Genomic DNA, 27078 nt, shown 5'->3' on the forward strand with positions numbered 1-27078 from the left:
TCTATTGTAGAGAAATATGGTATCATACAGTGATAGCAGTGCTCTCACCTGAAGTAGAAGTTAGATGTTAGATGCCAGACGAGAATGGCGCATTAAGCCATATCCTTTGATTTGTAGAATTTTCCGTATATTGATTAATTAACTGTACACATATTTTAAATAAATATTTAATTTAACCTTGCCGAATATAGATCAATTATAGACATAAATATGATGCTCTTCCTATAGAAAGATTGATTTTAGATAGGGTCGAAATTTCGACTTAGAAAATAAAAAAACCCCTTTCGCGACATGGTGCATCGGTGCCATGAACCTTTGGGCAATTTAACAATTTGTGTTTTTTAATTTTGGATTAGCATTTTGTGCGAAGACATCCAAGGTAAGCCTGTATTTTCTATTTTTGGTATAATATGGAAGATCTTATTGCTAAACTGGAATCGAAACGAAAGGTATTTAGGACCGCAGTGTCCAAGATATTAAAGAAAAGCGAAACCGAACTGAGTAAAGATGATAGTAGTATAAATGTAAATGAATTAGAAGAAATTTTAGACCAGTTAAACGAAAAATCAAAATTGAGTAATTTAGACGCTCAAATAGAACGAGTATTGAAAGTCGAATTTGAACTCGAAATCTCATCCGTTTTGGAATATGAAGAGAAAATTCAAGTGTGTCAATTTAGAGGAAAGAAAAAGTTGAAGGAATTGAATAAGCTCGAAAATTCGGACAATGCAAGTATGGACATTTCTAATGAAACCATTACAGAATCCCAAAACGAAAGTAACAAATTCACTCGTCTTCCAAAATCAAACATCTCTAAATTTTGTGGTGATCCTTCGAACTGCTTAGAATTTATAGGTCAGTTCGAAAATGCGATTGATAAAAATCTGAATTTATAAAAAATAGAAAAATTTATTTACTCGAAAAGCTTTCTTGGTGGCTCAGCCGCCAAAGCTATTTCTGGTTTCGCTCTCATCGAAAATAATTACGAAGCTGCTCTTGAACAGTTACGTTCCAGATTTGGGCAAACGAACATCTTAATTAATTCGCATTTAGGACAACTCTTAAGTATTTCACCTGTTAGAAATCCTAATGATGTAAACAGATTAAGAAGACATCTGTCGCGAACGACGCACGCTCCGCTCTTGGGGAACGGATTGAGCCTCCAGACCGACGAGAATTGAAAAAGAAAGTTTGTTTTTTGAGAACTGGCAACGATAAGTGTATGCTTTTAGAACAGTGACGCAGTAGACTAATGACGCTGTTAGATATGTGGAGCAATGATGCTAAGTAGTTAGAAGTGTTTTTTGATACTGTAATGATTTAGATATTGTTCCTCTTTGTGTCAAATGTCAAATAAAGTGATTCATACAAAATAGTGCCAATTTAGATGAGTTTGGAACCAAATCAGAGTCTACTAAAGCGGCGGACCAGAATCGAAGAAAGCGGATCATAAAGGTAAGCAACCTTTCTTTATTTGCTTATCTAGAATTTTGAATGATCTGTTTTTACTGAATTGAAACGATATAAATTTATTGGCGCCCGAACAGGGACCCCTGATGTAGACTATATTGAAGTGAAAGATTTAGGAATGTTTAAAAAATATCTCCTTTTGATTTGAGAAGTTTATTTATGATTTGAGAGTACTGATTTTTAATTTGAAATATTTTCTATCTGAAATATTTAAACATGTTTACTAAAATAGAATTAAAGAAAAGACGAACTGTAGTTAGGAGTATGACAACAAAGTTGATAAATAATTGTAAAGAATACCTCCAAGAAACACAACACGATTTGTGTATTCTTAATGAAAATATTGATTTATTAGATTCAAAACATAACAGCCTAAAAGAATTAGATAAACAAATACAAGAATTAATTGTGGCTACTGAATATGAATCGGAATTTGAAACTTGTGAAGTTTATTCCGAGAAAATAATTTCCATGAAATCAAAACTAACATTTATGTTAAAAGAGAATAGGAAACCTGAAATTCCTGTTTCGAATACAATTAGTAATATTGTGAATAATGATATTTCAAATATTTCTGTATCTCATTCAAAAATTAAATTGCCTAAATTATCGATCAATAAATTTAATGGCGATCCTATTAATTGGTTATCATTTTGGAACCAGTTTGACAATGCGATACATCAGAATAGTGATTTAACAGATACAGACAAATTTAATTATTTGATATCATTTTATCAGGTGCTGCTTGTAATGCTGTTAGTGGTTTTGCATTATCAAGTGAAAATTATTTTGCCACAATCGAGTTACTAAAAACACGCTTTGGTCGAACAGATTTAATTATAAATGCACATATGGGAAAACTGTTAAATTTAGAACCTGTTAGGAATGCTAACAACATATTTGCATTACGTAAGTTGTATGATGATATCGAAATACAGGTAAGAAGTTTAAAATTACTTAATGTAACTTCTGGCACATATGGCACGTTACTGACACCAGTTTTATTAAAATTAATTCCGAATGAACTGAATCTTGATTTCCAAAGAAAAAGGAAATCGAAAGATAGTTTCGATGTAAACAAATTATTAGAGTTCTTGAAAACGGAAATTGAGTGCCGCGAATCTATGCTACAAATTCAAGATAAAATAAACAACCATAATTCGAGCAACTTTCCTAAGAAATAAGAATAAATAAAATTTCTATTCCAACGGATCTGTGTTAAAGGTTTCAATTAACAGCTGCATATTTTGCGAGGATTCAGATAAAGAAAAACATACTTCCGGTGCTTGCCCAAAGTCTGTAACAGACAGAAAGGCGTCACTTCGGAAACTCGGAATGTGTTATTTATGCCTTAAAAGGGGTAACCATTTGGCAAAAAATTGCTTTTCGAAGATAAAGTGTGATTCATGTGGGTGGAAACACAACAGTTTAATCTGTGACAGAAATAGTTTAGATGAGAAAAAATCAAATAAGAAGGATCTCAATTTGACGAACAAATCATGTTTAGAGAAAGTTTTATTACAAACTTTAGTTGTAAGAGTGCGTGGCAATGGTCCAGAAAAATACTGCCGCTGTTTAATTGATTCTGGGAGTCAACGAAGCTATGTATCTAAATTCTTCTTAGCTAATGCTATGCAGTACGAACGTATTAACGAAAGCAGTGTGATTCATAGTCTGTTCGGAAGAACTGAAGTGGTTGAAACTCATAAACAGTTCGTTGTACGTTTAAGTAGTATCAAAAACGATTATCAGTGTAACTTCAAAGCTTTTGATCAAGCGAATATTTGTTCTGATATTCCACAATTGAACATCAAGCCTTATTTAAATGAGTTAAAAACCCATAACATACCCATACAACCCATAACCATTTTTTGAATGATGTTGAAGGTAGGCATAAAAAATTGTTATTCTAGCATTCTCCTTCTGAAATTCATATCCTCATAGGCGCAGACATAGCGGGAAAATTGCTTACAGGGAAAATAAAGAAGTTAGAATGTGGATTAGTTTGCATTGAAACTTATTTAGGCTGGAGTATCATGGGGAAAATTCCCGTAGAAATGGAAAATAAATATGATTGTTCTTATTCATTTTCTATGTTAGTATCAGATAGTAAAATTTCTGATTTATGGAAACTTGATACTCTTGGGATATTAGACCCTTCAGAAAGTCAAACTAAAAGGGAATTAGAAAAACAAACAATGACACATTTTCTTTCCAATGTGAAAAGAGATGAAGAAGGAAGGTTTCAAGTTTGTTTACCTTGGATTGAAAATCGTTCCCTACTTCCAAACTATCGAGAAATAGCAGAAAAGAGATTAAAGAGCACAGTGAAGAATTTAAGGGATGGGGGATATTTAGATGATTATAACGCAATTTTTAAATCTTGGGAAGATGATAAAATAATAGAGATTGTTCCTGAGGAAGAAGTTAATAACCCCTCTCATTATTTACCCCATCGTGCTGTTATTCGAATGAATTCCACCACGACAAAAATAAGACCGGTTTTCGATGGATCCGTAAGAACTAAAGGATCACCCTCCGTAAATGACTGTTTGGAAAAGGGTCCAAATTTGATTGATACTGTTTCAGCTATAATAAATAGATTTAGACTGGGAAAAATTGGCGTGAGCGCTGTTATTAAGAAGGCTTTTCTGCAGATAGCACTTAATCCTAAAGGCAAAGATTATTTAAGATTTTTATGGTGGGAACAGGGAAATTCTGAGCGTTTGAAAATATACAGGCATAGAAGGAGTGGTCTTTGGAATAACCAGCAGTCCATTTCTCTTAAATGCAACACAACGAAATTAATGAATGAAGTACCAGAAAATTATCGTGCGAGTGCTAATAAATTAGTAGAATCCTGGTACGTTGATAATTTAGTTACAAGTGTGAATGATGAATCAGAATTAAAGAAGTTAAAAAATGATGCCACTGAAATTTTGGCAAATGCTAAATTTGAATTACAAGAGTGGGAATATAACTATACTCAAAATAAAAGGGATGCATTTGTTATGAATAGAGTGAAAGAAATACGAGCCCTTACTAATCCTGATACATGGAATTATGTTGCTGGCAACTTGAATCCTGCGGATATTCCGTCAAGAGGATGCTCTGTTGAAACTATTAAAGCCGAAAGATGGCATGAAGGTCCAGCATGGTTGAAGCTGAATCCAGACTATTGGCCTACTTGTGATATTTCTCCTGACAAAGATATGATTGATCGAGAAAGAAGAAAAACAGTTGTATCCTCATTAACAAATGTAGATGAAGAATTTTCGCATTTCTCACGAATTTCTTCTTTTGAGAAAATAATTAGAGTTACAGTTTGGATAAAAATGTATATTGATAACTGCAGAGATAAAAACAGAACAACGTCAAAGAACTTAGAAATCGAAGAATTGAATGCAGCTAAAGTCCTTGTTTGGAAAATTGTGCAAAGGGTCTCTTTTAAAACAGAAAAGGATAAACGCTTACGAAATTTAAAACCATTTGTTGATTCATCTGGTCTTTTAAGAGTAAAGTCAAGAATGAGACAAGACTTCGAAAATTTTAGAACACCTGTAATCCTACCTCCTGAACATCCAGTTGTCTCTAAACTGATTATGGAAAAACATGAACAACAAATGCATTGCGGAACTCAGACTTTACTGGCAATGAATGCTACGAGAAAATTTTTTGATTTTGAAAAGTCGTAAAACTATTCGTAAAGTGTTGAAAAACTGCACTAAATGTAGAAGATTTGATTCGAGGCCCTCCACGGTACAATCCGCACCTTTGCCAAAGGACCGTGTTAAAGATTCTTCTATTTTTGAAGTGACAGGTATCGACTTAGTTTAGTGACAGGTATCGACTCTTTGTTTTTAAAAAATGGATCGAAAACGTGGATCGTTTTATTTACATGTGCTGTATACAGGGCAATTAATCTTGAACTTTTAACGTCTTTGTCAACAGATAACTTTTTATTGGCTTTCCGAAGTTTTATAGCACGCAGAGGAACACCTGAAATTGTCTACACTGATAACGGTAGTAATTTTATTGGTACAAATTCGTTCTTAAAAATGATTGACCGGGATAAACTTATTAAAAATCATGTTGTCAACCGCATTAAGTGGAAATTTATCCCACCAGCTTCTCCCTGGTGGGATGGATTTTGGGAAAGAATGATTGGCCTGATGAAAAACATTCTCAGAAAAGTTTTAGGTAATGCCTCACTGAAATATGAAGAACTCTATACGATCCTCTGTGATTGCGAAAATATCTTAAATTGCAGACCATTAACTTATATTTCCGAGGACTTGGAACTGGAACCCTTGACACCTGCAATGTTTTTTCGTGATCTAAAAGAAAGTGGCGTTCCAAATCTAGATATTATTGATGCCAAATACTTACAAAAAAGGTATGCATATCAGATGAAGGTTAGAGAAGATCTAAGAAAACGGTTCAGAACTGAATACTTAGGACGACTGAAAAACCATATTTTAAAAACAGAGAAATATGTTAAACTATCGGTTGGAGACATTGTGTTAATAGAAACACCTGAGAAAAGAATTAAGTGGCCTCTAGGAAAAATTATAACACTCATCCCAGGAAATGATGGCGTAGTTCGTTTAGTAAAATTACGCACCAAAAGTGGCGAAATCCTTCAACCCATACAACGAATTTATATCCGTTGTAAGTCCATTTACAAACGGATAATATAGGAGACTGTTTGAGAAAGAAGCATTCTGATCAAAAAATGTGTGATAAGCCTACAACTTCTATTGGATCTACAATGTTTCGTGCCACTGACAAAGATCAGTCAGATGAACTCAATCAGAATCCCCTCAAAACAACTAGATGTGGACGAGTGATTCGATTAAACTCCTGAACGATTAAACCTCATGAACTTTCAACCAGACTGTGGCTGAGTTTCAACTTGGTGAAACTCATCGGGGAGGGGGGAGTGTGTCGCGAACGACGCACGCTCCGCTCTTGGGGAACGGATTGAGCCTCCAGACCGACGAGAATTGAAAAAGAAAGTTTGTTTTTTTAGAACTGGCAACGATAAGTGTATGCTTTTAGAACAGTGACGCAGTAGACTAATGACGCTGTTAGATATGTAGAACAATGATGCTAAGTAGTTAGAAGTGTTTTCTGATAGTGTAATGATTTAGATATTGTTCCTCTTTGTGTCAAATGTCAAATAAAGTGATTCATACAAAATAGTTCCAATTTTAGATGAGTTTGGAACCAAATCGGAGTCTACTAAAGCGGCGGACCAGAATCGAAGAAAGCGGATCATAAAGGTAAGCAACCTTTCTTTATTTGCTTATCTAGAATTTTGAATGATCTGTTTTTTACTGAATTGAAACGATAACGTCTCGATCACACCGAAGTACATATCAGAAATCTTGAAGCATTAAAAATAGACTCTGATTCTTACCGAAATCTTTTAACGCCTTTAATTTTGAAATTACTTCCTAATGAATTCGTTCTTGATTATAGCCGAAATATTAAAGACGAAAATTGGGATTTAAAAGGTCTGTTAGCCTTTTTGAGAAATGAAGTATTCAGCAGAGAACACGCGGCTTCTGTTAATTATAACTCTAGAGAGAAATATTCGCGATTAGAAAAGCAACTGCCCCTCAAATCTAAACATTCTCCAGCCATAACAAGCAAGCCGTCTACAGTTATTAGCTGTGTCGCGCCACGATCAAACTGCATGAGAGGTAAGTTTCTCTGTTACGGAATGGCAACGACAGAGATTGTTGTTCAAAAAGATGGATGATCGAACTGCGTTGTAACGATCATTTTATGGATGTTGCGAATTTTATGGATGTTTGATCATTTTATGGATGTTGTAACGATGATTTTATGGACGTATTGTAAAATGAACCTATTACACTGTGCTAAATAGTATTAAAATGCTATATATTAAAAGATCTTTCATCTGATCTAAATTTTAACAAATCGGTCATTATTTTCTCTTAAACTCACAATGTTCACGACATTTCTAGCGCCCCCGACGTGGGGCATGTTTGTTGGAAACATGTCGGATGAAAGAATAGATAGGGTAAGTTGATTACCTTATACTTCCGTTTTGAAGTTATTGATTATTGTTTTACTGAAATTTAAAATACTATTCTTGCCTAATTTTTATCTGAATATTTTAAACTTAAGACAAAATGGAAGGGATGAAAAGAAACAAATAAAAGACTAGATGAACTTTTAAATGATGATAATGTTGATTATGAAGAAGCAGAAATGTGTTTTTATTTGTTCAAGAAAAAGGCAGAAACATTAGAATTGACGCACAGTGCTTATTTAGATACTATACCTGATGATAAAGAATTCGAAACAGAATTTGAAATAACAGAGGACTATCGAGAAAAGGCTGTTAGGATACAGTTAAAATCGGAATGATTTCTCGATAATATTAAGAGTAAATTAAACGAAATCCAAAATACATCGTCAGAGAGCGGTCAGAAATTAGTTAATAATGAAAATACATGTAACACTTTGTGCCAACGCCTACCGAAAGTAGAACTTTATAAGTTCGCAGGTGATTTAAATTGGCTTACGTTTTGGAATCAGTTTAAAAACATACCTGAAAATAATAACTTAACGAATGCAGACAAATTCCATTATTTGATACAGTCAACAAAAATTAAATCAGAAGCTAGAGATATTGTAGAATCTTTTCCTGTGACGAACGAAAATTATCCTTTAGCTATAGAAAGCCTCACTGAGAGATATGGCCGTAAAGAACTGTTAATTGATTTTTATGTTCGAGATTTAATAAAACTTGTTTTGGATAACGCAGCGAAAAAGAAGCAAGATTCTTTGAGTAGTTTGTATAAAAAACTTTCAACACAACTTAGAGCCCTGAGCAGTCTCGGTGTGACAACTGATCAGTGTGGAACAATTTTATACCCTCTTGTAGAAAGTGCTATTCCTATTCATGTATTGCGTTGAATGACAACGAAAAATTACTGAATCTGAACGAAACATTTCGAGTCTTGATGCAATAATTGAATTTCTGGAAAGCGAAGTTCAGTCAGAAGAAAAAGTAAAATTAAGCAGAGCGGATATTTTTTCTGTGTCTGATCGTAAGCACTTGGCAACTAGCCAAAATATTCCTTCCGCGTCGGATTTGATGAATCATGAAGCAATACCTTCTTGTTCGTTTTGTTTAAAAGATCATGAAACGCGTAACTGTAAAAAAGCGTTTTATATTCCGTTAGATGAAAAAATGTCTGCGGTAAAAAAAAGGTTTATGCAGAACATGCTTGGTTAAAGCTCATCTCAGTAACCAATGTCGATCAAGTGTTAAGCGTCAGATCTGTTCAAAAAGGCATTTGAATTTTTTTTGTCCTAGTCTTGAATATAATAAGTCTAGTGAAATGCATAAACAGGAAAATGATGAGAAAAAAGAGAAAACAATCGATTCTTTGCATTCGCGTGCTACAAATGAAGCTTTCCTTCAGACCCTAGTTGTAAACATAGAGAGTAAGAATAAAAGGCATAAAGTTAGATTAATGAATTAATACGGGTAGCTCAAAAAGTTATGTTTTAAAGTCTACCGCAGAAGAAATGGGTTTTTACTTGCAATGGGAGGAAGAATTTAGTCACTCTTTATTTGGTGGAACGAAAACTGAAATTTATAAACATAAATGTTACAAGATTTATTTGAGTAGCCTTGATGGTAATTATTCGTGTAAATTAGATGCTGTGGACCATGATGTTATTTGTATGTATGATATTTCAAGCATAAGATACGATTCTTGGATTCGCGAATTAGGAAATAAAGGAATACGCTTAACTGATACCCAAGGGAATCCAGGCCCTATTGAAGTACTGTTAGGGGCAGACGTTGCAAGGAAGTTATTTACTGGCAAACGAGAAGAACTAAGAACAGGTTTAGTGGCTATAGAAACAAAATTGGGTTGGACTTTGATGGGTAAAGTACCTCAATCCGAACATCAGCACAATGTAAATATGACTATAGTTTCTATGTTATCTCAAGAATACCTGCCATCACTATGGGACTTAGAATTATTAGGTATCCGAGATCCTGTTGAACAAAAAACTAAAGAAGAGTCAAGAAGAGCTATTATGGTTCATTTCCAAGAAACAGTTCGTCAATTAGAAAATGCTAGATACGAGGTTGATATGCCTTGGAAGATTGAGCATGCAGTCTTACCTGACAATTATGACCTATCTTTGAAAAGTCTCGAAGACTACGAAGAACTACGAAGAAGTTGGAAAAAATCGGATATCGTGAAAGTATCATGAAGTCTTTAATGAATGGCTGCAGGAAGGAGTGATTGAAGAAGTTCCCCAAAAGGAGTTGTCTTTACCCGTTGTTCATTACCTCCCACATCGTCCAGTCATTAAGGAAACGTCCTCTCTATCTTCCATGAACATTAGACCCGTTTTTGATGCTTCGGCAAAGCTTCCTAATCAGCCATCTCTAAATGATTGCTTAGAGACTTGTTTATGTACGCACTAATGTACACTATTCGAATCACGAATGTCGCTGCCTACGCATCTAACTATGAATCTAATCACATATCTAAATGCCAAATCTAAATTTCTGCAAGCGGTGGTTCAGCTATAATTCTATGATCAAATACTCAATCTAGTTTTAAAAGGATTTATTAAAATACTAAAATTAATCTCATCTAGAATCTAGAATCGAATCTAATGTTACATCTCAGGAGCAGCGTTCTAGCTACGTCATAACAAATCGAAAGTCAAGTTCTCACTGTTGCCATTTCGAGGCAGAGAAAGGTTTGTTTCTAATCAAACCGGAACATCGGCATAGGGAAAGTTTCTAGTCAAACCGGAACAAGACTGGAATTAATTTGATTGAAACTATTCCCTCTATTCTAGCAAGATTTCGCTTACATGAAATTGGTGTGATTTCAGACATCAGAAGAGCTTTTTTTACAGATATCTCTAAACGAAAGAGATCGAGATTTTTTAAGATTTCTTTGGTATGGTGATGATGGTAGAGTTAAGACGTTTCGTCACACCCGTGTGGTATTTGGCATTACTTGTAGTCCATTTTTGCTGATGGCGGTTATTGACCATCATTTATGCAAAGAATCGTGGAAAGAAAAATATTCTGAAGAATTTCTTAAAAAATTACAAGATAGTTTTTATGTCTATAATTGCGTAACTAGTGTACAAATTAATACCGAGCTAGAAATATTCATCGAATCTGCAACTAATGTAATGAAAAAATGAATGTTTGATCTAAGAAGATGGGAAAGTTCTGACATTCCTGCATTTTCAGAAAGTACAACATCACCTGTATTAGGACTGATTTGGGACAAAGATTTAGATACCTTAGAAATAGACTCCGAATCTTTGAAATTTGATGAAAGAGAAAAGGTAACTAAAAGGAAAATACTTTCATTAGTTAGTAGGGTATTTGATCCCATAGGTTTCCTTGCACCTGTTTTGATTCAGCCTAAGATTTTGCTGCAGGCCGCTTGGAAGAGCAAAGAATCATGGAATGATGAAGTGAATGATGAAAGAAAGAAGAAATTTTTAAAATGGGAAAAACAACTGAAATACTTCAAAAATATAAAAACTCCAAGATGGTTAGGCGTGATGAAGGAACCCAATTTAAGTATCCATACTTTTGTCGATGCCAGTAAGACAGCTTATGCGGCATGCATTTTCTTTAGAAGTGAGTCCAGTATGGGTTCTGTGACTGTTCAATTACTTCAAGCCAAATCACAAATAACTCCAACGAAGACTATTACTATACCACGTCTTGAATTAATGGCCGCAACCATAGGTGCTAGGCTGTTTAGTTCTGTGAAGCAAGCTCTGAGACTTCCCAACGTCAAGACTTACTTTTGGACAGATTCTTCCACAGTTCTTGTGTGGATAACTCGTCGAGAACAGTGGTCGGTATTCGTTACAAACATAACAAGTGAAATTAGAAAATTGACAACTCCGGAAGATTGGTTCCATATTTCAACTGACCAGAATCCAGCAGACATTTTATCAAGAGGTTGTGACCTAGGCAACTTCAGAAACGCAAGTGGTGGCAAGGGCCAGCCTGGTTGAAGAATTCGAAGGAGCAGTGGCCAAAGTCAGGTATCTAAATCTTTGTCCCAAATCAGTCCTAATAGAGGTGATGTTGTACGTTCTGAAAATGCAGGAATGCCAGAACTTTCCCATCCTCTGAGATCAAACATTCCTTTTTTCATTAACGAGAAAGAAGTAGAGATGGAGAAACGAAAGTCAGTCATCTATGCTAGTAACACAGAGCTAGAGTCAATTTCATTGCAGTTAGCCAGAAGATTCTCTAGATTTTCAAAGATGATTAGGGTTATGACTTGGATACTGCGTTTTCAACCAAAGGCCAAAGACTTAAGAAAATGTAAGGAACTTCAAAATGAAGAATTGTTAAATGCACAAAGAATTATTTTCCGTGTAACACAAAAGGAATGCTACTCTAATGAAGAAACACGGAAAAATTTGAAAGGCCTTCTAATATTTGAAGATGAAGTAGGAATTTTACGATTGAAGTCCAGATTGATAAATGAGAAAGAATCGAAAGATTTTATTTCTCCAATAATTCTACCATCGAAACACCTGGCAGTGAGAAGATTTATAACCCAAGAACATATTGCTAACAAACATGCTGGGACATTACTGACTATTTTACGGGAAAGATTTTGGATAGTGAAAGGGAAAAGAACTGTGCGGAGTGTTATCAAAGAATGCTTAACATGTAAAAGGCAAAAGGTAAAACATCTGGAGGTACCTTTTCCGCCTCTTCCAAAAGACCGAACAGAAGTAGCAGCAGTTTTTCAAATATCAGGTGTAGATATAGCTGGACCTCTGTTAACTAAATCTAAACAAAAGGTGTGGATAGTACTTTTTACTTGCGCCGTATTTAGAGCCGTCCATCTTGAGCTAATACCTTCACTGAGTACCAATGACTTCATCCAAGCTATGCGTAGGTTTATAGCCAGAAGAGGACGAATTTCTGTGCTGTATTCAGACAATGGTACTAATTTTACAGGACTAAACAACGCTCTGAAACAATTAGAGTGGACTACAATTGAAAGTGAATTTAGAGTCAACGAAATTCGTTGGAAGTTTAACCCACCCTCCTCTCCATGGTGAAGAGGCTTCTGGGAACGCTTGATTGGGATTTTGAAAGATCTTTTAAGAAAAAATTTTGGACGCTCCTGTTTGTCTTACGAGGAATTGCAGACTCTCGTCTGTGAATAGACCATCATGAACAGCAGACCATTAACTTACATATCCGAGGAACAAGATCTGAAGACCTTGACCCCCTAAATGTTTCTTCAGGACATTCCATTAAATGATGTTCCTGACTTGGATCAAATTGAAAAGACTAATATTGTTTTGAGATGGAGAGATATTCAAAGGGTTCGTGAAAATCTAAAACGAAGGTTTAAAAGGGAGTATCTGGGTTTCCTTCGTTCTTCAGTTAACAAAAGAGCAGATAAAATGCATGTAGGTGACATAGTGTTAATCGGTACAGATGATTAAAAAAAGGCTCCATTGGCTGCTAGGAAGAGTACTGGAACTCTTTCCAGGAAAAGATGGAATCATCAGACTTGTGAAACTGCGAACTGAAAAGGGAAACATATTAAGACCAATCCAACGACTGTACCCTTTGGAATTGACACCAAATTACGAGCAAGTCGTATCGGAACTCAGAAGGTTCCGGAAGTGGTAGCTGAAAAACCTGAGCTTAATACTGACTTTAATGAAACTGTTCGCGTGTCTCGCTCAAGACGAAAAATAAAACCAGTTAAAAGACTGAATTTATAAACTTCTAAACAAACTTTTGAACTTTCTGTGTTTGAACTCAAAAATATTGATTTCAATTTGCATTCTAATTTCTATTATTATTATGTAAATATTTCTATTATTATTATGTACGTTATTGTTATCTCAAAATTGTATGTATGTATTATCATTATGTTATTGTTTTGAGTTTGTATCTCTAAGCTCAAGGTGGGGAGAATGTCGCGCCACGATCAAACTGCAGGAGAGGTAAGTTTCTCTGTTACGGAATGGCAACGAGAGAGATTGTTGTTCAAAAAGATGGATGATCGAACTGCGTTATAACGATCATTTTATGGATGTAGCATATTGTAAAATGAACCTATTACACTGTGCTAAATAGTATTAAAATGCTATATATTAAAAGATCTTTCATCTGATCTAAATTTTAACAAAGCGCTCATTATTTTCTCTTAAACTCACACACGACAAGCTGCGTCAGCTGAATCGCAGTGTCTGTTGTGCGGGAACGAAAGTCATAAGTCCACGGATTGCGAAATTTCAAGTGTGGAAAAGAAAAAGAGATTTTCAAGAAGCAAGCCAGATGTTTCTTATATTTGGGTCAAAATCATAGAATTAAAAACTGCAAACAAAAAATAAACTGTGCCTTCTGCTATAATAAACACTCGAAAGCCATTTGTTATTCATTCCATCAGAAAAAAGATAATCATAAACTTGAAAAGAAAACGTTGGATTCTAGTGTTATTTCCGCTATTTCGTCATATAATTCCGATGAAAATAGATCTAATAAAATATTATTACAAACTGATTCTGCATTGATTCGAAATAATGATAAATCTGAAATTGTGAGAATTCTTTATGATAATGACTCAATGAGATCTTTCATAACTAAAGATGTATCTAGTAAAATGGAGCTTCCGATTGTTAGAAAAGAATCACTTTATGTTTATTCACTTGGAGATAAAACTGCGTTAGATAAAACCTTCAATGTTGTTAAAGCAAAAACAGAAAATGTTAGCGATCCTAGTCTTAATATACGAGGGCCATCCAGGAAGTAGATTATGTTTCCGTCTGTGTCCGCTAGGGCCGGGGCTAGCGCGGCCATCTTGGGGTCAGAGCGTTGCGCAGCTCAGTCTGCATCTAGCCGTGCTAGTGAGAGGTTCGTGCTGTGCTCCGTTCAGATACTGTGATGGTTTGAAATGTCTGCGTTAATTGAAAATCCCGCCAGCTGCGAGGTGCGTTCAGTAATAAGGTTTCTGACTGCAAAAAACTGTAAACCGATAGAAATCTATCGGCAGCTTCGTGAAGTGTATGGGGACAACATTATCACTGAAGGTGGAGTGCGTCAGTGGGTCATAAGATTTCAAAATGGCCGAACCAATGTTCACGACGAAGATCGAAGTGGGAGACCCAGCATAGTGACCGCCGAACTTCTCGAAAAAGTCGATGCTAAAGTCCGTGAAAATCGAAATTTCACAATAACGGAACTTTCTTTGAGTTTTCCACAAATTTCGCGAAGTTTGTTGCACGAAATCATCAGCGAAAAGCTTGGTTACCACAAGTTTTGTGCAAGATGGATTCCAAAAATCTTGACAGAGGACCACAAAAATCAGCGAATGGCTGCAGCGTTGAACTTTTTGGACGCTTACCATAAGGATGGTGACTCTTTACTCGATCGCATCGTTACTGGTGACGAAACATGGGTGAAACATGTGAACTGTGAAACGAAATTGCAATCAATGCAGTGGGGGCACACAAGTTCTCCCCAAAAACCCAAGAAATGCATGCAAACAATGTCGGCAAGGAAGATGATGGCGACTGTTTTTTGGGACAGAAAAGGTGTAATTTTGGTGGACTTCCTGGAAAGAGGCACTACAATAAACTCTCAAAGGTATTGCCAAACTCTCCAAAAACTCAGAAGAGCAATTCAAAACAAGCGCAGAGGAATGTTGAGCTCTAAGATCTTGTTGATTCACGACAACGCCCGGCCCCACACGGCAAATGTCACTCGTAAAGTTCTTGAATCTTTTAAGTGGGAGTTGTTTCCTCATCCGCCGTACAGTCCCGACCTGGCACCTAGCGACTTCCACCTATTCCCAGCAATGAAGAAGTGGCTGGCTATGCAGCGTTTTGATGACGACGCACAGCTGCAAGAAGAGGTAACGAAGTGGTTGAAGGCGCAGGCGGCCGAATTTTTCGACGAAGGAATTTCCAAGCTCGTACATCGCTACGATAAATGCCTTAATTTGTATGGTGACTATGTAGAAAAGTAGTATTTGAGTGTGGCTTTCATCTGTATATAATAAAATTTGTTTCCTATACTTTGTTTATTTTTTTTATTCCAAAACGTAATCTACTTTCTGGATAGCCCTCGTATTTATTGAGCTTCTTGAAACCGAAAATATATCCCATACTGTTATCTTCCCTCCAGATTTAAACTTTGCTAAGGAAAATAAAGTTTTACAAAATTTACAATTAGCAGACTTTTGTAGAGAAAGTGACAAAATTGACATTCTCATAGGGGTAGATTTCTACTATTCTGTAACTTCTAATAAAATTTAAAGAATTTCAAGAAATGTAGTAGCCATAGAATCTTTATTTGGGTGGTGTTTGCAGGGTAAAGTAAATAATGATCATAGTGACTTATTAACTATGAAAGTAATTAGTAAATGAAAACTTGATATCAGATCAATTACCACAATTTCGGAAGCTAGAAAACTTAGGTTTAGAAAGTGGTACTCAAAACGACAAAACTGTTGGTTTAGAAATTATGAAATCTTTTAAATCTGATATCAAGTATAAGAACGGCAGATGCCAAGTAAAATTACCTTGGAAACCAAATTCAAAATATTTAATGGAAGATAATAGAAATATAGCACTTGAAAGATTTAAGAAATTAAGTAACAAATTTCAAAATTGATAACCCTTTATTTGTGCACTACACAGAGGTTTTAAAGGATTGCGAGTTAAAAATTATTATTGAACCAATTCAGGAAGACAATCAAAATGATGAGACCCTATTTAATTTGCCTCATAGGGCAGTCATCAGAAATGATAGAGCAACAAGCAGACTAAGAATAGCTTATGATGCTTCAGCCCATAAACCAAAAACACTTTCTCTAAACGACTGTTTATATACTGGTCCGAACCTATATCCTGATATTTTTTATTGATAAAATTAAGACAAAAATTCGATAGCCTTTACAGCGGACATTACACAAGCATTTTTACAGATAGAGTTAAATGAAGAAGACAGGGACGTTACACGATTCTTTTGGAAAGATGATCCTGATGAAATCCAATGAAAATTTGAAAGCCTTTAGATTTACAAGAATTTTGTTTGGAGTAAAATATAGTCCCTTTCTGTTAGCTGTTACAATTAAGCATCACCTTAAAAATATTCAGAAATATATCCTGAAACAGTAGGACTCTTAAACAACTGCCTGTATGTTGATGACATTATTGGTGGTCAACAAAATTTAGAACAAGCCCTGAAAACAAATTTAGAAATTGTGAACATTTTAATGAAATCATGTCACTACGTAATCATGTCACTCCATAAGTGGCATACTAATTCAAAAGAACTCAAAGACATTTGGCATTACAAAGAATTTTCTGTGGAAGAATCTCCTGGAATTGTCCTGATCAAAGTGTCAGGAATTAACTGAAATACGGATAATGATTATTTTTATTTTGACACTCAGCACTTGACGAATTTCATTTCCTCATCAATTAAGTCAAAACGTTTTCTATTACAAACCGCAGGCCGTATTTTTGATCCTGTCGGATTTTATGGCCCTTTCACTATAAGAATAAAGTGTCTGATTCAGGAAATCTGGTCTGCCAAAATTGATTGGGACGATGAACTTCCACTTGATTTTAGTTATAAATGGAAAGCCTGGTACGAAGAAATTGAAGAACTGAACCACCTCAGGATTTCCCGTTACTATTTAAAGGGAATATCAGATGTAGATGTGAAACAATTAGAACTCCATAGCTTTTCTGATGCTAGTTTGAAAGCTTATGGGTGCGTGGCACATCTAAGAATATTTTTGAACAATGTAATTTTTCAAACAGTTTTTGTTGCTTCCAACAGTCGAGTTGCACCTCTGAAATCACTTACACTTCCTAGATTGGAGCTTTTGGGTGCGCTTTTACCCGCTAGATTAAGTGATAAAATCTCAAAATGTTTAAAATATGAAGTAATCCCCTTCATTGGACTGATTCTCAAATAACTTATTTTTGGATTCCTGGATCTCCCGAAAGATTTAAACCTTTCGTCAAAAACAGAATTTATGAAATTCAGAAACTAACTGAAAGCAATAATTGACATTATTTCCGAGGGAAAGACAACCCCTCTGACCTTTTATCACGAGAAATTACAGTTGCTAATTTAAGAAATTGCCACTTTTGGTGGCTTGGACTACCCTGGTTTTTACAGTCTTTAGAATTATGGCTCTCTAATAATGTAGACGTTGTTAAAGAAGAAAATTTAGAATATAGAAAGAAGTTTCCTTGTGCCCAACAATATAAATGTATCATGCAAGAGAAGGATGAATTATTTGATATTCCCAAGTATAGTAATCTTATGAAAATATTAAGAATAACAGCTCGGATTAAGCGCTTCGCTTTGAAAACTAGGAAACTTGCAAACTTGACAGATGTTCCTACAGCTGAAGAGCTTAAAGACGCAGAAGAATTCTGGATCCGTAGAATTCAAAGAGTAGCATATAATTCGGAAATTTCAGCATTAGAAACTGATAAAAGCATATCTAAGAAGTCATCCATATATTCCTTTTCCCCATTTTTAGATGATAAAGGAATCTTATGGCTTGGAGGAAGATTACAATTCTCCGATTGCAGCATCGAAGAAAAAAATCATATCCTCTTACCTCGAAATTCAAAATTTACGGAACTGATTATTGAAAGCGAACATAACAAATCAATGCGTAATGGAATTACAGCCACTTTTACCAGCCTTCGAAAAGAATACTGGATACCGAAAGGCCGACAACTTGGGAAAAAGAAACTTAAAAATTGTCTTATTTATATAAAATATACAGCAAAACCTGCTCAACAGATCACCGCACAGCTGCCAAAAGACAGAATAGTTCAGAATCCACCATTTCTTGTTTCAGGAATGGACTTCGCAGGTCCAATTTGGGTTAGATCAGCAATCGGAACTGAGAAATCGTACATAGTTCTTTTCACCTGTGCGGTTACCAGAGCCCTTCAGTTAGAGCTAGACTCCAGTATGTCAACAGAAAACTTTTTGATGCCATTTAGAATATTTGTCTCAAGACGAGGACATTGTGACACAATTGAAGAGTTGACTACTTTTACAGAAGTTGAATATGTCATAAATTAAATACCTTTAACTTACACTTACAATGACTTGGAAGAACTAGAGCCTCTCACACCAGCACACTTTCTCAACTTTGGTCGAAATTCAAAGTTATCTACTTTATTTTATCGAGATGATTGGCAAGAATTCAAATAGAAGTTATCTGATAAAAAGACAAGTGTACCAAACTACACTTTTAGAACGTCTGGAAAAGATGGAAGGAACAATATCTATTTCACTTTCGAACGGCTCACCATTTGGATACTCCTAACCCAAGTAAAGAATTAAAACTTGGAGATGTAGTTCTTTTAAAAGGTTCTACAAACTGTTATGGGAATTTGGTGTGGTAGTGGAGTTATACAGAGTACGAGATCGACATGTTTGTTCTTGTCTAATTAAGATGCGGGACTCGGTACCTTTTGAGTGATTTTTTTTATTTAAGAACTTTCATCTACTTTTTATGAAAGATATTAAGTGGTTTTATGAGACAAAATGATTTTAAGCTGAAAAATTTTTTGTTTGCTAGTAATATTTGTTTAATTAAAATTTAAAAAAAATTTCAACAGTTCAAAATTCTTTCTTCTTCCACAATTTTCAATATTTTTGCTTCAGATTTTTTTATTGTGTTTATAATAGTTAATTAATAACTTTACGGATCGATTTTGCAATTAATGAATTAGTTTCCGAGAAAAAATAAAAAGCACATTTTTATATAAAAACTTTAAACAAATATGATTTCAATAACATTTTCACTTCCAATAACTTTTCTTTTCACAATTTTTCATAACCCATCCTTGATTCTATTAAGTATATAATTTTAAATAAGCAGTAAAATTATTAAATAATTTGGTCCATATCTGTACAACTTTTAGGACTTTTAAGTAAAAGGCTATATTGAAAAATTGTAAACTGAGAAAACGTAGTTTAAAGTATGTAAACTGTCTGAATAGTTATTAAATCATTTCAAATTTCTAAAAAATTTTATTACCGAATTTCAATACACATATGTATAAAATAAAACTTAGTGCTTCCCAATTGATTAATATGAACATAAATTACAAGTTTTTGTTTAAAACTTTATCTGGCTAGAAATGTTTCAAGAAAAATCATAAAACGCAAGTAGAATTTTTCTTTACCTGTTTTCGTTTTTTAAAACACGCTCAAAACAATTTTAATGCATGAATTAATTATAATATATTTTCTAAATCGCTTATAATCAATATTAATATTATTAATTTGTCGTTTTATTCATTTTATTAAAAAGCAAATTTGGAATTTTTAATAGGCATAAAACATTTTATTTAAAACCACTCAGCAGCTTATGTGATTTCTTCTCTTATTTTAGCCATTTATTCTCATATATAAATTGCATTTTTAATTAATTTATGTGTATTTTAGTTAATTAAAGAGTTTAATGTTTTTCCTGCACTATTTCAATAATGCACAGTCAGAAACTTGATCACTTTCATTACACCATCTCTTTCTGTTCGTATCTTACATCACAGATAATTTCAATTTTTGAATAAGCATAGCAAAGCTGGCTGATAATACACATAAAAGTATTTCTTGAGATCAATATAAATATATAAACTTGCCAGTTTAAAGGTGCAAAAAATTTTTTCCAACTACAATTTCTATTTAAATAAATCTGTTTATACACATAAACAGAGTTTTTTATAGTTGGAGTCATATTTAATTACACTCCTTTTCATTTAGCTGATTTTTAGAAAGTTACTGAAAAAATTAAGAAGTACAAAAAAAAAAAAAAAAAAAAAATAAAATAAATAAATAAATAAACACTGAGGGGGAGGGCATTTAAAGGGGTGTCAAAATTTTTAAAAACCTTTTTATAGCATTTATTATCGTCAGATCATTTCAAAATTTCTCTTCAGTGTAGTAAGTGTATTAAGGTACTTTTCCAGCAAAAACTGAAAAATCGGTAATTTCATTGATTTTGGGATACCAAGTCCCCTTAAGACGTCCAAAGGACAAATTAAGAGACCCAGACAACTCTTATATCCTTTAGAAGTTGTGAACCAACCTGAGAACTATTAATTGAACTATTGACTTTTTTCTAACTTTGATGAAAACCTTTTGAACTTATTGATTATTCAGTAATTTCTTATATTCAATTGATTAATTTGTTTTATTTTATATTTTAGTAGATGTTCAAGAAGTTTTTTTTTTTTTTTTTTTTTGTTAATAATTTGTTACAGTAAGTAATTGTAAGTATTTTCATCTTATTTGGATTTGATTGTTATTGTGCTTAATTGTGTGAATTCTATGAGTTTAGGTGGGGAGTGTAGAGAAACATGATGTCATACAGCGACAGCAGCGCCCTCACCTGAAGTAGAAGTTAGTTAGAAGTTAGATGGCAGACGGAATGGCGCATTAAGCCACATCCTTTGATTTGTAGAATTTTCCATATGTTGATTAATTAACTAATTAACTGTACATATTGGAAATAAATATTTAATTTAACCTTATCGAATATAGATCAATTATAGGTGTAGATATGATGTTCTTCATATAGAAAGATTGATTTTAGATACGGTAGAAGTTCCGCCTTATAATTAAAACCCCTTTCGCGACATCTATACTGGTAATCACTGCTTATGTTGCGTACTGTAAACTCAAACAGTTTTCACGAATTCAATTCTACTTTTTTCCCTCGTAGAGCTGAATACAGTATGACAATATTTCTGCACTATTTGGATTTAAGGGAAACGTTGAAAATAATTTCAAACCGTATGAAGAAATAAATAAGCCTAAATAGATTGTAATATCAATGAACATTTTTAATGACAGAGATTAACTTAAACATAGTTGCGTACAGCAGAGAAAAAAGGCGAAGAAGTAAGAATGGTATACATATACATACATACGTAATAAACAGTTACGTCATCATTCATCACCGCGCGGATAAACGCGAACGGCGCATGCGTCAGGAGAAGCTCTCTTAAGCTAAACGTCGTATTATAATTTATGATACAACAATCCCCCTTTCGACGTTTGGCGGCTGAAAAAAAAATAAACATTAATCATTTACAGTTATTCCAATAAATTTACAGCACTTAGAATGTTTCGAAGCAGTCAATGTTTTTGTCAGTACATCAGCAGGCATTTTCTCTGTTGGCACATATTTAACGTCTATTTCATTTCTTTCATAAATTTCACGAATGAAATGATGTCTAATATCTATGTGTTTAGTGCGTGAGTGATAAACAGCATTTTTCATAAGCTTCTGTGCACCTTGATTATCACAATATATAATGGTTGGATAATCAGCAGTAAAATTTAATTCTTTAAGAAAACGACGTAAATAAACTGCTTCTTTGGCACTTTCTGAAAGACTGATGTACTCTGCTTCAGTACTTGATAATGCAACAGTTTGTTGCTTTCGTGATTCCCATGTTATCGGATTTCCAGCTAGCTTGAATAGGTAACCTGTATACGATTTTCTAGTATTAACATCAGACGCCCAGTCGGCATCGGTATATCCAATAAGTGCTTTTCCAGTCTTTCGGAATTTTAAACAATAATTTTTAGTTCCTTTTAAGTATCGAAGAACGCGCTTTGCAGCCAACCAGTGTAATTTTCCAGGATTGTTATTAAATTGGCTCAGGTGACTGACGGCATATGTAATATCCGGCCTAGTAAACACAGAAAGATACATAAGCGAACCAATTAGACGGCGATAAGGTACATTGTTCATTTCTTCCTTTTCAGTTTCAGAAGGACACATTTTACTTAATTTTATACTAGGATCTAAAGGAGTTGCTACTGGTTTTGCATCTTGCATATTAAACCTTCGTAGAATATTATCAACATATTTCTGCTGAGATAAACTAATAGAATTATTATTTACATCTTGATTAAATTCTATTCCAAGACAATAATGAAGTTTGCCTAAATCTTTAACATGAAATTCTTTAGAAAGATAACCTTTAAGTTCAGTATATAAATCACAGCTATTTGTTGCTATTATTAAGTCATCCACATATAAAATTAGAATTAACTCACCTTGAGATGTTTTCATCCTGTATACACACTTATCTGATTGTAATGGTTGTAATCCAAAGTTTTTGAGTTTTTTGTCTAATTTTTCATACCACTGTCTTCCACTTTGTTTCAAACCATAAAGAGACTTTTGCAAAGCATAAACATAATCAGGATTATTTTGGTCTTCAAAACCTTTAGCTTGTTCCATGAAAATTTCTTCTTTTAAATCTCCGTTAACATAAGCCATAACAAAATCTAGTTGATATAACATAAGGTCTTGTTCAGCACTGTATGCAATCACAGTTCTTATAGAACTTGCTCTGGCTACTGGAGCAAAGGTTTCATTAAAATCAATTCCGGGTTCCTGTGCAAATCCTTTAGCAACCAATCGAGCTTTTCTCTTTTGAACTGTTCCATCTGCATTATATTTCGTTCTAAGAACCCAGCGACATCCTATTACCTTTTTGTTCTGTGGTCGCTTTACCAATTTCCATGCACCATTTTTAACAAGTGCTTCATACTCACTTTGCATAGCCTTATGCCATTCTTCAGCATAACTTCCATTTAATGCTTCTTCTAATGTCGGATTTGTATCTTCTTCAGCAATTTGTGCTTCTTCCTTTTCTATGTTTATATTTTGGTACTCCTTTCTTGGTCTTCCTGGCTTCCCAGTCTTGACTTTCTTTGGACGACCTGGCCCCCTTTTAATCTGCATTTCAGGTAGTGCTTCGGAATCAGAATCTTCTTTATCAGATGATTCAGCAGATGCTTCTGCCATATTTGAGGGGTCTTCTGTTATTTCATCAGCCGGTATTTGATTTACATTCAGAGGTTCTTCCTTCTTTTTATCAGGAATATTTTCGAGAAATAAAACTTCTAAATCTTTATCATAATTTGTACAGTTTTCAAATTCATCAATGAATCTAACATCTCGGCTTATAACGATTTTTCTGGAATTTTTATTCCACAGCCTGTATGCTTTCGATTCATTTGAGTATCCTACAAATATATGTTCTTCTGATCGAGGATCGAATTTCCCCTTAGACCTTTTATTAAGTACAAAACATTTCTGTCCGAATACTTTGAAGTGAGATACAGTTGGCTTGATGCCAAAAAATAATTCATAAGGTGTTTTGTTTACTCCCAGGCTTCGATTCGGGCAACGATTACGAATATAAACAGCACAGTTCAACGCTTCAGCCCAAAAGGATTCGGAAAGATTACTTTGTAGTAACAAACATCTGGCCATTTCAGTTAAAGTGCGGTTCATGCGTTCAGCTCTCGAATTCTGTTGAGGAGTCATTGGTGCAGAGAATTCTCGTTTAATCCCGCATTCTTGAATATATTTATTAAATTCTTCTCCGAGATATTCGAGACCGTTATCAGTCCGAAGGATTTTTATTTTCTTTCCTAGACGATTTTCGACCGCAGCTTTGTATTTAATGAATGCATTTTTCACTTCATCTTTAGTTTTAAGAAAACTGACTTCGACATAACGCGATTTGTCGTCTATGAAAGTAACAAAATAACGCGAACCAGCATGGGATGGGACTCTCATAGGTCCACACAAATCTGAGTGAATCAAGTACAGTAATTCATCACTTTGAAATTTTGATTCTTTTTGAAAAGGTTGCACAGTTTGTTTACTTCTGATACAGACTTTGCAGTCTTTTAGAGATTCAGTGTTATTAAAATTTAAATTTCTAACCATGTTATCAGACTTAAGTCTTTTCAAATCAGACTCATTTAAATGACCTAATTTAAGATGCCACTTTACAAAATCACTTACCTGTGCTATTGCAGCTGTTTCAGTGCTTGGATGTATATAATAAAGATCACCATGACGAATAGCCTGCACTAGTATAGATCCATTTGGTTCTATTATTCTAGCATGTCGTTCTGTAAAAATCACTGAACGATTATTTGCAGTAGCTTTAGATGTTGACAGCAAATTACATTTTAATTCCGGAACACATAACACATTTTTGAGCGTAAGTTTAATTGTCTTATTTCCGTTAGGTACTGTTATAAGGACAGTTCCAATTCCTGTAATTTTTGCTGTTTTGTTAACTGCTAACTTTATGGTTGAATTCGTTCGAGGGTGAAATTCTGAAAATAACCTTCTGTCATTGCACATGTGAGATGTACAGCCACTGTCTAAGCACCATGAGGAGGTCTTCTGATAAGCATTGTTTACTGCTAAACTAATCTGCTCTTCGTAATGAGAAGTCATCATAGAACCTTGATTTCCCTTATTTGATTGCGCATATTTTCTATCAGCTATTTTCTTTCTGCATTCAGATGCCTTGTGCCCAATTTTCGAGCAGTAATTACACTTCAAGTTCCGAAAATTTCTTTCAGCTGGAAAATTTTTGTTTGAATTTACCTTCCATTTTTCATTTTTCTTCTGTTCTTGATTTCTTCTTTTATAATCAGTATAGTATGCATTCTGTGAATCTTGAGACGTTTTCCCTTTTCTTGCTTCCCATTCTTCTAACATTTTGATTTTCAAAGATTCGGGACTAGGTAACTGATCTCTTGATTCGATGGCGCATCTAAAATTTTCAAAATTTTCTGGAATACTATAGAGCAGAAGAATCGATAATAAATCATCAGCTATGTCAATTTCCATTTGTTTAAGCTTATCAACTATTTCGAAGAAATTATTCAAATGTTCAGACATCGTTTCGCTTTCCACCATTTTTCTAAATAAAAGCTGTTTTAATAATGTAGCCTTCTTCGCAGGTCCTTTCGATTCATATACGGCTTTGAGTTTATTCCACACAGCATTTGATGTCACACAATGCTTTATATGACACAGTTCACTAGGATTAATTGCAAGAATTATATCTGCGCGAGCTTTTTGATCAGCTTGGAGCCATTTCTTTTCGTCTTCGGTTCCTTCAGCAGGTTTTAGCACTTTACCGGTTACATAATCCCAATGGTCGTTTTTAATCAATACTGCTTCTATTTGTAATTTCCAACTGTCAAAATTATCTTTTCCGAGCTTATCTATAGTAGTCAAATGCGACATAATGTAATACAGTCTATCACAGCCAAAAAAACAAGATTGAGCGCTATAAAAATAGGCTTAACTGAACGCTGATCAGTTCTTACCGTTGATTAGACGTAACAGTTCTTGTACTGAATTAGGCTTAATAGTTCAATGCTCGAAAACTTCAAAATGTTCATTTTAAAATAAGTATTTTGCTAATTAGGCACAGTTGAAACGTTCCTGGGCCCATAACCATTGAAGAAATAAATAAGCCTAAATAGATTGTAATATCAATGAACATTTTTAATGACAGAGATTAACTTAAACATAGTTGCGTACAGCAGAGAAAAAAGGCGAAGAAGTAAGAATGGTATACATATACATACATACGTAATAAACAGTTACGTCATCATTCATCACCGCGCGGATAAACGCGAACGGCGCATGCGTCAGGAGAAGCTCTCTTAAGCTAAACGTCGTATTATAATTTATGATACAACACCGTAAAATTACAGTCATAAAAATAACTGGTACTTTTCCATTTCGCCGGCGCAAATCTCGCCAAGCAGACTTTATTTGCGACAACATATAATATACACAAATAAAAAATGTAACGAATGTTAGTTCTAAGAATTTTTTATTTTGAAGGCATAAACATTTTAATATCGTTTAAAATTTTGTAAAAGGCCAATAAATAAAGACAATAAATTTGTAAAAAGACGTTAATTTAAGAATTTACTGTGCTTTCATGGTTCAACATCCTGATTCGCCGGTTCATATCACTTGATCCCAAGTGATCTCATCTCACGTAAACTACATTACAAAAATCTAATTCTCTCAGTAATTATCTACATAAATTTCAAATTAAATCTTACTTTGGAACATAAGTTTAAATGCAAGAATTATTTCTATTCGTACGAATGGCTTACTCAGAAGTTATGTAAAACCGCAGTGCTTTACTTCGCTAGTGCGTTCTCATTAGAATTGATGAATTTAACCCTTTGCCTTTTCTATATTTTGGCCTTCGGGTGAGCGGTGTGATTGCATCCTAATTGATTTAATTACCCCGAATGACCTTAGGGCATAAAATTGAACTATATGGTAAAAATTCTGCGTAATTGTATGCCAGTACTGACAGAAATTATCAATCTGATAAGAAATGGCTGCGACTTATTTTGAAAGTGAGGCGGAAAAAGTTACCAGCGAGGATATTCTGTTTGGCATCAATCGTACCATTACTGGCGACTTTATCTCTTGCGCCGGCAAAACGGAAAAGTACCAAATAACTATATTTATAATCTAATGAACATCAAAATGATGAATAAGATTTAGATTTAAATGCAACTGCGAATGGCGGTTTCTTAAAAACAAGAATAATTATAGTAACGACAGCAGCTGAAAATAAAAGCCACGAGTTTTTAAACAGGATGAAAATTAATACATACATTGTATATAATAAATGAATTATCACAAATCCTAG

At 34.2% G+C, this 27078-nt stretch overlaps 1 protein-coding gene and 1 long non-coding RNA gene across 2 annotated transcripts in view; one reads left to right on the plus strand and one right to left on the minus strand.

Annotated features, from left to right (window-relative positions):
- LOC118179856 (choline/ethanolamine transporter flvcr2a-like) overlaps positions 1 to 27078 on the minus strand; it is a 98332-nt gene that overhangs the window by 52700 nt on the left and 18554 nt on the right. The gene's annotated exons all lie outside the window — the stretch shown is intronic.
- LOC146997787 (uncharacterized) lies at positions 1227 to 21087 on the plus strand. Its single transcript, XR_015040536.1, has 3 exons — positions 1227 to 1455; positions 6688 to 6755; positions 20895 to 21087. It is a non-coding gene; the product is annotated as an uncharacterized LOC146997787 (long non-coding RNA).

The sequence above is a fragment of the Stegodyphus dumicola genome, chromosome 4 (assembly GCF_044657685.1).
Source record: "Stegodyphus dumicola isolate Sdum_Otavi_A_Nest chromosome 4, ASM4465768v1".
In the NCBI taxonomy this organism is placed as follows: domain Eukaryota; kingdom Metazoa; phylum Arthropoda; class Arachnida; order Araneae; family Eresidae; genus Stegodyphus; species Stegodyphus dumicola.